The 12,735-nt window shown below is 35.3% G+C and overlaps 1 protein-coding gene and 1 non-coding gene across 2 annotated transcripts in view; both read right to left on the bottom strand.

The window, feature by feature from the left end:
* ACVR2A (activin A receptor type 2A) overlaps nt 1-12,735 on the bottom strand; it is an 87,814-nt gene that overhangs the window by 41,974 nt on the left and 33,105 nt on the right. The window lies entirely within an intron of this gene.
* Nucleotides 12,603-12,713, bottom strand: LOC111546209. Its single transcript, XR_002732688.1, has one exon. It is a non-coding gene; the product is annotated as a U6 spliceosomal RNA (small nuclear RNA).

The following is a 12,735-nucleotide window of genomic DNA, read 5'->3' as shown; positions in this document are numbered from 1 at the left end:
GGATGGTCTCAATCTCCTGACCTCATGATCCGCCCGTCTCGGCCTCCCAAAGTGCTGGGATTACAGGTGTGAGCCACCACCGCGCCTGGCCAGAAGTCTACTTCTATGAGAAACTTTCCACCTCAAGCAACTGTATCTGAGGACAATTCAAGTTTTGTTTTTTAAAAACATGATTAATATATCAACACTAATTTTATACTACCTCTTCCAGAAACAAAAGAGACTTCCCAACTCATTTTATGAGACCAGTATTATCTCGGTATCAAAAACAAAGTACAAAAAGAAAAACACAGACCAGTATCTCTCATTAACCTAGGTGCAAAAGTCCTAGACAAAATTTTAGCAAAGAGAATCCAACAATATATTTTTAAAAAGAAAAAGTATTATATCACAGCAAAGTGGGATCTGCTCCAGACATACATGGCTGTCTCAAGATTCAAAAATCAACCACACAATCTAACAAATCAACAGACTAAAAGTGAAAAATCATATGGTCACATCAGTGGTTGCAGAAAAAACATTAGATAAAATTGAATACCATTCATAATAATTAAAAAAAAAAACTATCAGTACACTAGGAATAGAATGGAACTTAATGTCATAAAAAGCACCTACCAAAAAACCTACAGTTGATGACGTCATACTTAACGGTGAAACAACAAATGTTTTCAGTGAGCTCAGAAACAAGTCAACAATTTCACTCTCACCACTCTAACATAGAACTGAAACACAGTACTGCAATTTGTAACTACTGCAATAAGGCAAGGAAAAGAACTGTCTAGAAAAGAAAAATAAAACTGTCTCTATTTGCAGATGACATGCTGGTATATGGAGGAATTCTGAAGGAATCTTCCAAAAAAAAAAAGAAGCAGCAGCAGCAGCCCCGAACTAATAAGTGAATTAAGTCAGGTCACGGGATAGATGAACAAGACACAAAAATCAATTGCATTTCTTTTTTTCTTTTTTTTTTTTTTTTTTTTTTTTGAGATGGAGTCTCGCTCTGTCCCCCAGGCTGGAGTACAGTGGCCGGATCTCAGCTCACTGCAAGCTCCGCCTCCCGGGTTTACGCCATTCTCCTGCCTCAGCCTCCCGAGTAGCTGGGACTACAGGCGCCTGCCACCACGCCCGGCTAGTTTTTTGTATTTTTTAGTAGAGACGGGGTTTCACTGTGTTAGCTAGGATGGTCTCGATCTCCTGACCTCGTGATCCGCCCGTCTCGGCCTCCCAAAGTGCTGGGATTACAGGCTTCAGCCACCGAATCAATTGCATTTCTATTTGGTGACAATAAACAAGTGAAACTAAAATTAAAAATGCAACACCAGTTACGGTTGCTCCGAGGAAAAATAAAATCCTGAGGTATAATTTAACAAAACATGTATAGGATCCCTATGATTAAAATTTTAAAATACTGATGAAAGAAGTCAAATAAAACCTAAACATTTGGAAAGAAACTGTTCATGGATTGGAAGACTGAACGTAAAGATGTCAATTCTCCCTAAACTGATATATAGGTGTAATGCGATTCATATCAAAATCTCAGCAAGTTGCACTGTAGATATAAACAAGTATATTCTAAACTTTTTTGAAAAATAATAATAAAGTGGGAGAAATCACTCCCAACTTTCCCGACGTTAAGGCTTACAGTGTAGCTGCAATAATAAAGACAGGAAGGTACTGACAGAGGGACAGAAACATAGATCAGTGAAAAAGATACAGGACCCAGAAAAAGAACCACACACAAATATGTCTAATACGTTTTTGACAAATAAGCAAAGGCAATTCAATGGAAAAGGGATAGCTTTTCCAATAAATGGAGCTGGAGCAGTCAGACATGGTTCAGGCAAATACATTTTGAATGTCCTCAGTGTATTATTCCAGTAGTTCTGGAAAGCCCAGCTCTTGTAGAAAGCCTTCCAGGAAAACCTCTCATATGGTGACAATTTCCTAGTTTTCTCAAGGTATGCGTAATAAAATCCTAAAAATCTTATAATCAGGACTCCTCCTTCTCCCAAAGTGCATACTTCCTGTAATCCAATGTAACTGTTTTATATTTACTCACTGATTTTTAAATCAGTTGTCTATATACGTTCTTCTACATGTGAGAATTCCACTGGGGTTAGATTTTAAGTGTTCTCACCATAAAAAATACTGCATATATCAGGTAATAGATATGTTAATTTGTTTGATTTAGCCATCCCACAACATATACATATTTCAAACCATGTTGATAATAAATATACACAATTCTTATTTGTCAATTAAAAATTAATTTTTTATAAAAATAATGATGGACACCTGATTTAACGACCAGAGAAGATATATGAGTTAGAATGGCCTAAACTGACATGTCTTTATTTAGACAGAAGATAGAAGGTGGTGATAGAATGGCATGTCCTTCACCAGACTGTCAGTTTCTTGCAAGCAAATGGTGTAATATTTTCATGACTGAATCCCTAATATCTAGCACCATTCTTGAAACTCAGAAGGCACTCAATATTTGATAAATTGTCAAATAGATGTAGTCAATCAAAAAATATCTGGATGTAGCTTAACATAAAATTAAAAAATTTTTTTTTCTAAACTCTTCCACCTATTACATTCTTTAATCACATTTTCACTAGTTTCCCTTATTTAAACTTTTTCTTTTTTTTTTTTTTTTTTTGAGACAAGATCTCACTCTATAGCCCAGGCTGGAATGCAGTGGTGCAATCATAGCCTACTATAGCCTTGAGCTCCTGGACTCAAGTGATCCTCCTGCCTCAGCCTCCTAAGTAACTAGGACAACAGGTATGTGCCACCACACATTGCTAATTATTTTTATTTTTTGTATAGATAAGGTCTTGCTATTTTGCCCAGACTGGTCTTGAACTCCTGGCCTCAAAAGATCTTCCTGCCTCTGACTCCCAAAGTGCTGGGATTACAGGTGTGAGCCAAGCACTCAGCCTTGTCTTCTTGTAGAGTACAGTTATAGTTGCTCAGAATGTGTCATTCTCAGTATGATGAAATACCTAATAATTTTATCATTGGCATTAAGGAGTCTTTGTGGTCTGCAGCTCTGAATTAAATCAATGTAAAACAAATGTTCCAAAAAGAAAAAAAAAAAAAAAAAAGAATGCCACTAGGGTCTAAGACTATCCATCTTACTTGAGTTCTAAACACAAACAGTACTTAACGAATGATAAAATGCAAAAACACATTACAACAACTGAATAAGAACCAACCAACTACTACTGTTTTCCCTCTACTCTTTGAAACAGGTGGATGAAATTCAAATCTTTTACAATTATCAATTTCACTACACTTTTTTCTGATTAAGATGACAATGTCTTTCACAGCCCTGTAACTAGCTCACCTATCACAATTCTCCTATGTATGCAACCAACGTTAAGCAGAAAAATAAGAATTGTTCTGGGAACTTACAAATTTGAGGAATTTCTGGAAAAATATTCTAATGCTGTCTGAAACCATCAAAAAGTCACCGAGATATAGTATAAAGAGGTATGAAACAATCTCTTTCCAACACTTGTGCCTACCACAGGCAACTTAGTCCTCTGGGAAGAGTTAATGAAGTTTCAAATGTAATAAATCCAACTTACAAAGCAATTCTTGTTTCCCTTTCACATGTCATTGCTCCTGCCACTCTGGGGACAAACCACAAGTCCAAGGTATCAGCTGCAGAAGGTGGATTAAATTGAATGATGGTTTTAATCCAAAACATCTTACAGTATAAATTTTTTGAAGTATTAAAAATACTATACAAAAGAATGATTTCAGGTAACTGGAAAATTCTGGTATAGTATAATCTTTCATGGCATCAATAAGTAAATGTATACAGAATTTTATTAGTTCAGTAAGTATTATTTAACACTCTCTCACTATGCTTAATAATCATCCTACTGCCCAGAAACTTGCAAGCTACCATAAATAAATGAGTATCAGGCAAACCTCAACACAAAGAAATCGATTTCCCAATTTTCCCCAATGAAAAGTTCTTTTTTAAATTTTTACCAATTTGAAATATATAAATCTTTCCATGTATATCATACAGTCCAGTATATAATTTTATTAGTCTTATGAATGTTTTAAAAGCACACAGCACATAAATTTTACAAAATAACTTTATTCGAACTTTACCTACATCTTCCACAAGTATCATCTCATTACTTTCTGAGAAATCTAAGTATCATGAAGTGAATAATCTCTACTTCCATTTAAGTTGTTCTGAGAAACAATACTTTTGGAAGTCATACTATCATCACTGAAAATGTTTTTCCAAGCCACAAATATCCATTCACCTGATTTTAAGATGGTTGGTTTTTTAATAGTTCTACAGGTACATACTATGATCTTCACAAAGACACTTCATAGATATCTCTTTGAAAAGTGATTTTAAAGGCTTTTTTCACAACAAATTATAAGAGTGTTAACTCCCTGCCCACAAACAATTTCTAATTTGTTTAAACTTTTTACTACACCCTTATATCTATTCCCTCAGGAAACCTCTACAGACTTTTTTTTTTTTTGAGAAGGAGTCTCGCTCTGTCACCCAGGCTGGAGTGCAGTGGCCGGATCTCAGCTCACTGCAAGCTCTGCCTCCCGGGTTCATGCCATTCTCCTGCCTCAGCCTCCCAAGTGGCTGGGATTACAGGCGCCCGCCACCTCGCCCAGCTAGTTTTTTTGTATTTTTTAGTAGAGATGGGGTTTCACCGTGTTCGCCAGGATGGTCTCGATCTCCTGACCTCGTGATCCGTCCGTCTCGGCCTCCCAAAGTGCTGGGATTACAGGCTTGAGCCACCGCGCCCGGCCACCTCTACAGACTTTTAAAACTAGTACTGACTGGCATCATTTCAAGCTCATCTATCTTCTCCAAATACTATACTTCTATTCAAATTAATTGAGAGAAAGCTCAAAATATGAAAAACTTTGTAAGGATTCAAATATAAGATGACTTTTTTTTTAGAAATTTTTTTTTAGAGAAAACTTTGCTTAATACTGGACATATACAGATGAAGTATCATCAGTGCCTAGCACAGTACAGGAATTCAGTTAAATTTGCACTAAATCAACAATTCACAAGGCCTAGAATAGTAAGAAAAAAGAGGGCTTTACAGAGAAAATGAAACTAAAGCAGGGCTACTAAGGAGACACAGAACTATAAGTTGAACAGAGGTAGGGAAGATGAAGACCAAATAAACAGGGTTGTGAATAACCAGAGTGTCTGACAAGACTGCCCTCACTGGACTAGAGCATTCTATATTCTGTAGTATTGGGTATAGCCAGGAGAGGCTTCGAAGTCATCAAAAGAATAGAGGTAGTATTTTAAAGATTAATCAGAAAACAATGAGTGAACTGTGTTGGAACAGAACACAACTCAGGACACTATACTAACTACCCAATAAAAACAAGAGGTATACAGTATCTATGCTGATTAAATGGCCACAGGTGTTAAAAGGATTGTCAAATTAGAATACAGAGATGAAGCTTTTGCTTTTCACAGTCCCTTATTTGTTTCCCCTAAGCATAAGAAAGCAAAAGATAAAAATGATTTGGTTTATTGGGTTGGGTAGTTAGCTGTTTCTAAATGTTTTATCTTACAAACTTCTGAGAAAACAAAAGTTGCTTCTATACATATTTATCCCATGTTTCACTTCATTGGTAATTCTCTTGCAATATTTTAGTCTTACTGTCATGAAACATATACTATATATTGCCCAGAATAAGTTAGACATCTTCAAAGATACCTAACACACAACAGAAAATTATTTTTGCCTACAGCCACAAAATGTGTAGAGTATCTACAAATGCCCAGGTTTTCAGATTAAAATAGTTCTACACAGTTCTCTGGCCCTAACACATAAGATGAATTACATGAAAACAGGTACAAGTAAATACAAGTTTTACCTAGACTGTGCAAAACAGATTTCTAATATTAGATGTTCTTCTTTGCGGAGAGAAGGGACAATGGTGACTGCAGCTAGAGGCCAATACTTGAATCAGAATTTATAGGCTATTTTTTTGAATGCACAAAAACCAAAATTAGGCAGAAATTTAGAAGAATAAGAGGTAAAAGGTAAATTCTCAAAGTCAGAACAGAGCTCCTAAAAAAGACAGATTAAGGAAACAAACATGCACACAGTAGTTCCTACTAGTTCCCACTAAATCCAACCTAAAAGTGTCAATTACACTGAAAAGACACTACCTACATTAAGGTTTTTTTTAGTGCTTTATCTTACTTGGGAAGATGCAGGCCCTCTTTTTAATAAAACATAAATCTGTCACAGAAAGAGTAAAAATGGATCACTTCTGCTTGCTATGAAGTTAATGTGAAATCACCTTTGAGGAACCAGCAATGTTAAGAGTGAGAAATCTGAACAAAAATAAAACAAAGCACAAAAACCTCATCACAAACATTTCCATCAAAGCAATATTTGGTCATTTAAAATCAGCTAATGAAGAAAATTAACAATATGTATTAAGAGTAGCTTTAAATACAGTAAAAGATGATAAACTGATAATTCATAATGACCTTAAATAACAATGGATATAGAATCATTTAACAGGCCATAATCACCAACAGTTTTTTTCATAACTATGTTGCTTCAACTTTTAAGAAGCAAGATTATGAGTATCAAAAAAAAAATCTAAAATTCTTGTTTATTACTTTTGTGTATTACGTAGTTTCTTTCCTACTTGAAAACTCATTTTGCCAGGCACAGTGGCTCATGCCTGTAATCCCAGCACTTTGGGAGGCCGAGGCGGGCAGATAACCTGAGGTCAGGAGTTCAAGACCAGCTTGGCCAACATGGTGAAACCCCGTTTCTACCAAAAATACAAAACTTAGGTGGGCGTGGTTGCAGACGCCTGTAATCCCAGCTACTCAGGAGGCTGAGGTAGAAGAATTGCTTGAACCCGAGAGGCAGAGGTTGCGGTGAGCTGAGATCGTGCCATTGCACTCCAGCCTGAGCAACAAGAGCAAAAGTCTGTCTCAAAAAAAAAAAAAAAAAAAAAAAAAACCAACTCATTTTACTAATTTGTTTCCATACAATTATAAATACATTGAGTCTTTTGATAGCCTTTCTCTTCTGTATTGATACACATCCTAGAGGCAGTCACCTTTCCTATTTGGCTGCCCTGGGTTGCTTTTAAGCATTATGAAAAGTAACACTGTTCAAAAGTTAGCAGAAAGTCCAAAATGTCCCAAAAGACTTTTGATAGACAAGTTAGATATATGAAGAAAGAGAATAAATTTTCAAATAAAATTTCTGCATTGGCCATACAACATTTCAGGCCCTGTCAATTTAATTTTTTTTTTTTTTTAAACTAAGCCCCTTCCCACTACCAAACAATCACTTCTAAAGGAAAACACAAACATTGTCTGGCATTCTTCCCAGAAATTTTTTTCCTCTTCCCTATAATATCCCATACTTAGTACTTACTATCAGTCTGACAAAACATTACAAGATTCCATCCATCTAACTAAAGTAATGTATTTCTACTACTAAACTAAAAGCACAACTAGCACAGAATAAACTAAAAACATAAACATTGTATGTTGTGGCATTAGACAATGTGCATGTGGCATGTGTAAGAAGGAGAGTAAAAATACTTGGAAGTCAACATTTAATCACTAGTTACTTAGGGACTTCTTTCTGTTGTTGTTTTCCTTTGAGACAGAGTCTCACTCTGCTGTTTCAGGCTGGAGTACAGTGGCCCAATCTTAGCAGCTCACTGCAACCTCCGCCTCCCAGGTTCAAGCGATTGTCCTGCCTCAAACTCCCAAATGGCTGGGATTACAGGCGCCTGCTACCACACACAGCTACTTTTTGTATTTTTGGTAGAGACAGGGTTTCGCCATGTTGGCCAGGCTGGTCTCGAACTCCTGACCTCAAGCGATCCATCCCACTGGGCCTCCCAAAGTGCCGGGATTAGAGTTATGAGCAACTGCATCCAGCCTTATTTAAGGATTTCTAATATTAATTCCTGACAAATTACAAAGGCAAGCACCTAAAATGTATTTCGATATTGTTAACACTTAAATGACTAATTATCCCCACATAGATGGCTCCAAATAAATATATATCTACCTGGATACAGACCAAAATTTGGGTAATTCCATCAATTTCTCCAATCTCTGTCTTAAAATGCCTCAACACAAAAGTTTGAGAGTCCCAAAGAGAGTGGCAAATTTCTAATGGTAGAATTTCCTTTCATAAAAGAGACAAACAGCTGCCCTTTTAAAACAATTCTTTATAGTTTATTTCCTAATTCACTTAAATTGTAGATCCAGTTCAATACAAACGGTACATTTTTGTATTAACAAAATTCTTAGAGGACTTCATTTCTTAAACCTTTCTCTAAATACAGAAGATACTCTACACAGGGCTTGTTGTTATTTAGTTTAGTAATTGAATGCACGTTAGTTAGCATCTTTTTTTCCTATCCTCTCACAAACTTAAGACTTTTGATAGGCAAGTTAGATACATGAAAAAAGAATAAATTTTCAAATAAAATTTATGTATTGGCAATGCAACATTTTAGGCCCTGTCAATCTAAAACACACACACACAACTACACACCTTCTTCTAGAGAGCAGGAGAAAAAAAAGATGCTAACTAACCTGCATTCAATTACTAAATAACTAGACATCCATTATAATGTTTTCTCCAAAAAGACCTAAAGGAAAGAAAAAAAAATTCAAATCACAGATACAGACACACTGATGTACAGGCAGAAAAAGTACAATATGAAGGCATCAGAACCAAGAAGCATTTCATCTTTAAAGGTAACTGTTCTAACACTCTTAAGAAATGACATCTTGTTGGGAAGAAATATACTTCAAATTGTTATTTGGTTGGTAGCCCAGAAAAAAGACACTGATTTTAAAATCAACTAACAAAAAACTTCATTTTCCTAAATACAAAAAGTATATGTAGAATAACAGGAACCAGGAAAAGAGCAAATCACAAACCTTTGGATTTATCATTCAACTAAATAGCACCTGGGACCACATTCAAGACCACTTTGCTAGGATAGGCCAAGAAAGCCTGAAAATGTTTCAGACCTCAACTTCCCTGTGCCTTTTTAATAATTAAAAAGGGGGTAGGGGAAACGGTTTTAAGAAAATACCTGCTTTCTTCTCATTTTAATCAATATAAGTAAGCTTCTTATAACATTATACAAGGAATAGAGTTTCATTAAACAAAAGGGGAAAAATAGGAGCTCAATGATTTCCTTTCAGGATGAGAAACTTTTACCCTTTCTAGCCCTTCCACCCTGGGCAGGACACTTTGAAATCTATTCTGGTGACATGCTACAAGAAATCTTAGAGGACACTATGTCTTTCACACAGGTACAGCATCTTATGCATTCAACAAATATCTAATGCTGGCATACTAGTTGCAGGCACTTTGACACCTAGGTATTAAGCAGAAATAGTAAAAAAGTAATTCCAAAGTTTAGGAAATCGTTAACTTCTTGAAAGGAAGAGAAAAATGAGCTCAATTTTCAAAAGACACTAAAAGTAGAATGTAAAAGAATTCACAAATCTTTCAATACTTCTAAAACTCAACTAAGGCCTATTTTAATTTATCCTGCAAGGTAAGAGAGAAGGAGGAAGGAATGATAGGTAAGTAACCAGAAGATCATAAAGACAGAGAATTTCAAGTATACATCTTTATCAATGTTCTTTATTATTTTAAAAATAATGTTAATACCTCTGCAGCGAGTAGATTTTTGTCTTAAAACTGACTTTAGAAAATAAAAAGATTAATAAAGAAATATTTTAAAAATGAGTGAAGTATCCTGAGTTGACATTAAAAAATGTTTACTGGGGCCAGGCACAGGGGCTCACGCCTGTAATCCCAATACTTTGGAAGGCAGAGGTGTGAGAATTACGCCCAGGAATTCAACATCAGCCTAAGCAACATAGCAAGAACCTGCTTTATAAATTTTTTTTAAATTAAAAAATGCTTACTAGTCATCACTGATTGATAATACAGAGCAGCAACCATAACAGCTTCTTGTTGGTAGGTAGTAATGATACCTTAGAAAGTAAATAAACCCTGTATAAAGGAATTCATACTGCTCATAAAGAAATCACCCATTCACACTAGCTCTCTTAATCAGTACAACAATAAAACCATGTTATCTAGCTTGTCAAATGAGAATTTATAGATAATTGAAACAACAACAAAAAAAGAACATCAGGGAAGAGGTTTAAGGCATAAGCACCAGAATTAGAAAATCTAAGTTAGTTTTGTAAAGAATGTGAGTATCACTGGAAGGTTATTACTGCAAGTCACCAACATCTCTCCCTGGACTATAGCAACAGCCTCTTTAACTGGTCTCCCAGCTTCCATTTTATCCCATCCAATCAGTTCTTCATCCAGAAGTCAATTTACTAAAAGCAAACAAAATCAAATCACTATCCCAACTTAAAGCCAATCAACAGCTTCCCACTATCCTTGGCCTTAAAATCAAAATCTTTAACAAATCCTACAGGGCTTTCCACAGTTTTGCTCTTCTTTAGCCTCAACTCACATCAGACAAGTGGCCACTCTTTGAACATCAAACTATCTGAGGCATTGATACATTCTTTCTACCAGTTTCTCCCCATCACTAACTTCCTTTTAATAGGTGAGATAATGGAGTGGAGTAAAACATTGAGAAAATGCTTGAAAAAGTTTGCTATGTTTTTAAATGTTTATCCCTTCCAAAATTTAATTGCCAAAGTACTGGTATTGAGAGGTGGGGCCTAATGGGTGGTGTTTAGGTCAGAGATTAATGCCATTATAAAAAGGGCTTTTAAGGAGTGGGCTGTCTCTTGTCCTTCTGCCCTCTGCCCTGTGAGGACACAGTAAAAAGACCCACATGAGATGCCTTTGCCTTGATCTTGGACTTCCCAGTCTCCAGAAATATAAGAGAAGAAATTTCTGTTCTTTATAAATTACCTCCTCTCAGGTATTCTGTAATAGCAACACAAAACAGAGTAAGGCAAAGCTGAAAAACAGTTATCAGTTCATGAAATCAAATGAAAAAAAACAAAATATCACCTCTAATCTGCAAATACTTCTTAACTTAAAACAGTTTGATTGCATTTAGTAAGTTTGAAAAACATACATTTACCATATGGTCCACTCCCAAAAAAACTATTATACTAATCTCTAAACTCTTAAAAAATTAATCAGTTAAGCTTATATGATTTTTCTATAACTATTACCTTTTCCTCCAAAAGGAGACAAGACTTTTTTTTTTTTTTTTTTTTTTTTTTTTTTGACAGGTCTCTTTCTGTCACACAGGCTAGAGTGCAGTGGCATGGTAACAGTTCACTGCAGCCTTAACCTGCTGGGCTCAATTGATCTTCCCACCTCAGCCTCCCAAATAGCTGGGATTACAGGTGGCTGCCACCACACCAGCTAATTTTTCTGTAGAGACAGGGTTTTGCCATGTTGCCCAGGCTAGTCTCAAACTTCTGGCTCCAGCAATCCACCAATCTCAGCCTCCTGAAGTGCTGGAATTACAGGTATGAGCCGCCATGCCCAGCCTAGGAAAGACTTTAATAACCTTTCTCTAAAAATCCCTAAGTCACTGTAACACAAAACAAGGGCAGTCTTCCCCTCAAACTCAGAGAAAAGGCAACCAAAAATTTCAGATAAACATTCTAAATCAGATAAATATCTAAATCTAGTTCATAGTTCCTGGCCTCTCCATAAAAAAAACAAAAAGTCTTATTTGTAAAAGTCATGTCTGTCCACTCTAAAGGTAAATACCTCAACCCAACACCTTTCAACAATCACTAAAATTGTTTTTGATACTGGCTTACATAAGTACTATAAAAGAGGAGTAGCAGGAATAATAAAATCAGATTCACACACATGTTTTTGTTTAATATTCCAAAGTATATTTAATCTAAATCTTTCATGTTTACAATTTAAAATATTTCCTCCAAATCTGGCTTAATTCTGTCTTGTAAACCAAAATAAAAAATTTTTCTCTGACACTTTTATAGTCTTGCTATATTAACACTGCCTAAAATCTAACAAAAAGACAGTTCTGTCCTATGTTAATTATCACAAAGAATTAAACTTAGTAGCTCTATAGATTTTGCCCTCATAATTTAACAGAAAAAAAATCACACACAACAGACAACAGCTTTTATTATAAGCATTCATATTTCTCTGTATAGTCAGTAATTGAGAAATATAGTTTTAAAAGAGTAAAAAAAGCAGCATGATAAATGTCAAGTTTAAAGAAAGGATCAAAGTTACAGCAGAAGATAGATAAGACACAGCCACAGAACATGGACAACATAGTCTAGACTAGCCCCCTACAGAAACAGAAAGCTTTCATATAAACATCTGCATATAAACTCACATTTAGTTTACAAATTTTATCAACTTCACTAATACAACTTTCATTTGAAAAGTCATGTTTACTTCAACAATAATCAATGACTGATAAGTTTTACTATCTATGTGAACTAATAAAATAAGAAAAACTGTTTACTAAGCAAAGAGTCAAAGTAGTTTTTTGTTCAGGAAAAGTAGAACTAAAGAATACAGTTAAACTCCTTACTTTAAATTAAATAGTGGAAGAGTTAAATTAAGAAGGTGATTTGCTTATGTTCTTCATGAATTTGTATGGCATCCTTGACCAGGGGCCATGCTAATGTTTTCTCTATCATTCCAATATTAGTATATGTGCTGCCAAAGCATGCACCTTGCTTATGTTTTAAGA

This window comes from Piliocolobus tephrosceles, chromosome 11, assembly GCF_002776525.5.
Source record: "Piliocolobus tephrosceles isolate RC106 chromosome 11, ASM277652v3, whole genome shotgun sequence".
Classification (NCBI taxonomy): Eukaryota; Metazoa; Chordata; class Mammalia; order Primates; family Cercopithecidae; genus Piliocolobus; species Piliocolobus tephrosceles.
Note: the sequence above shows the minus strand (reverse complement) of the source record. Positions and strands in the feature narration are given on the sequence as shown.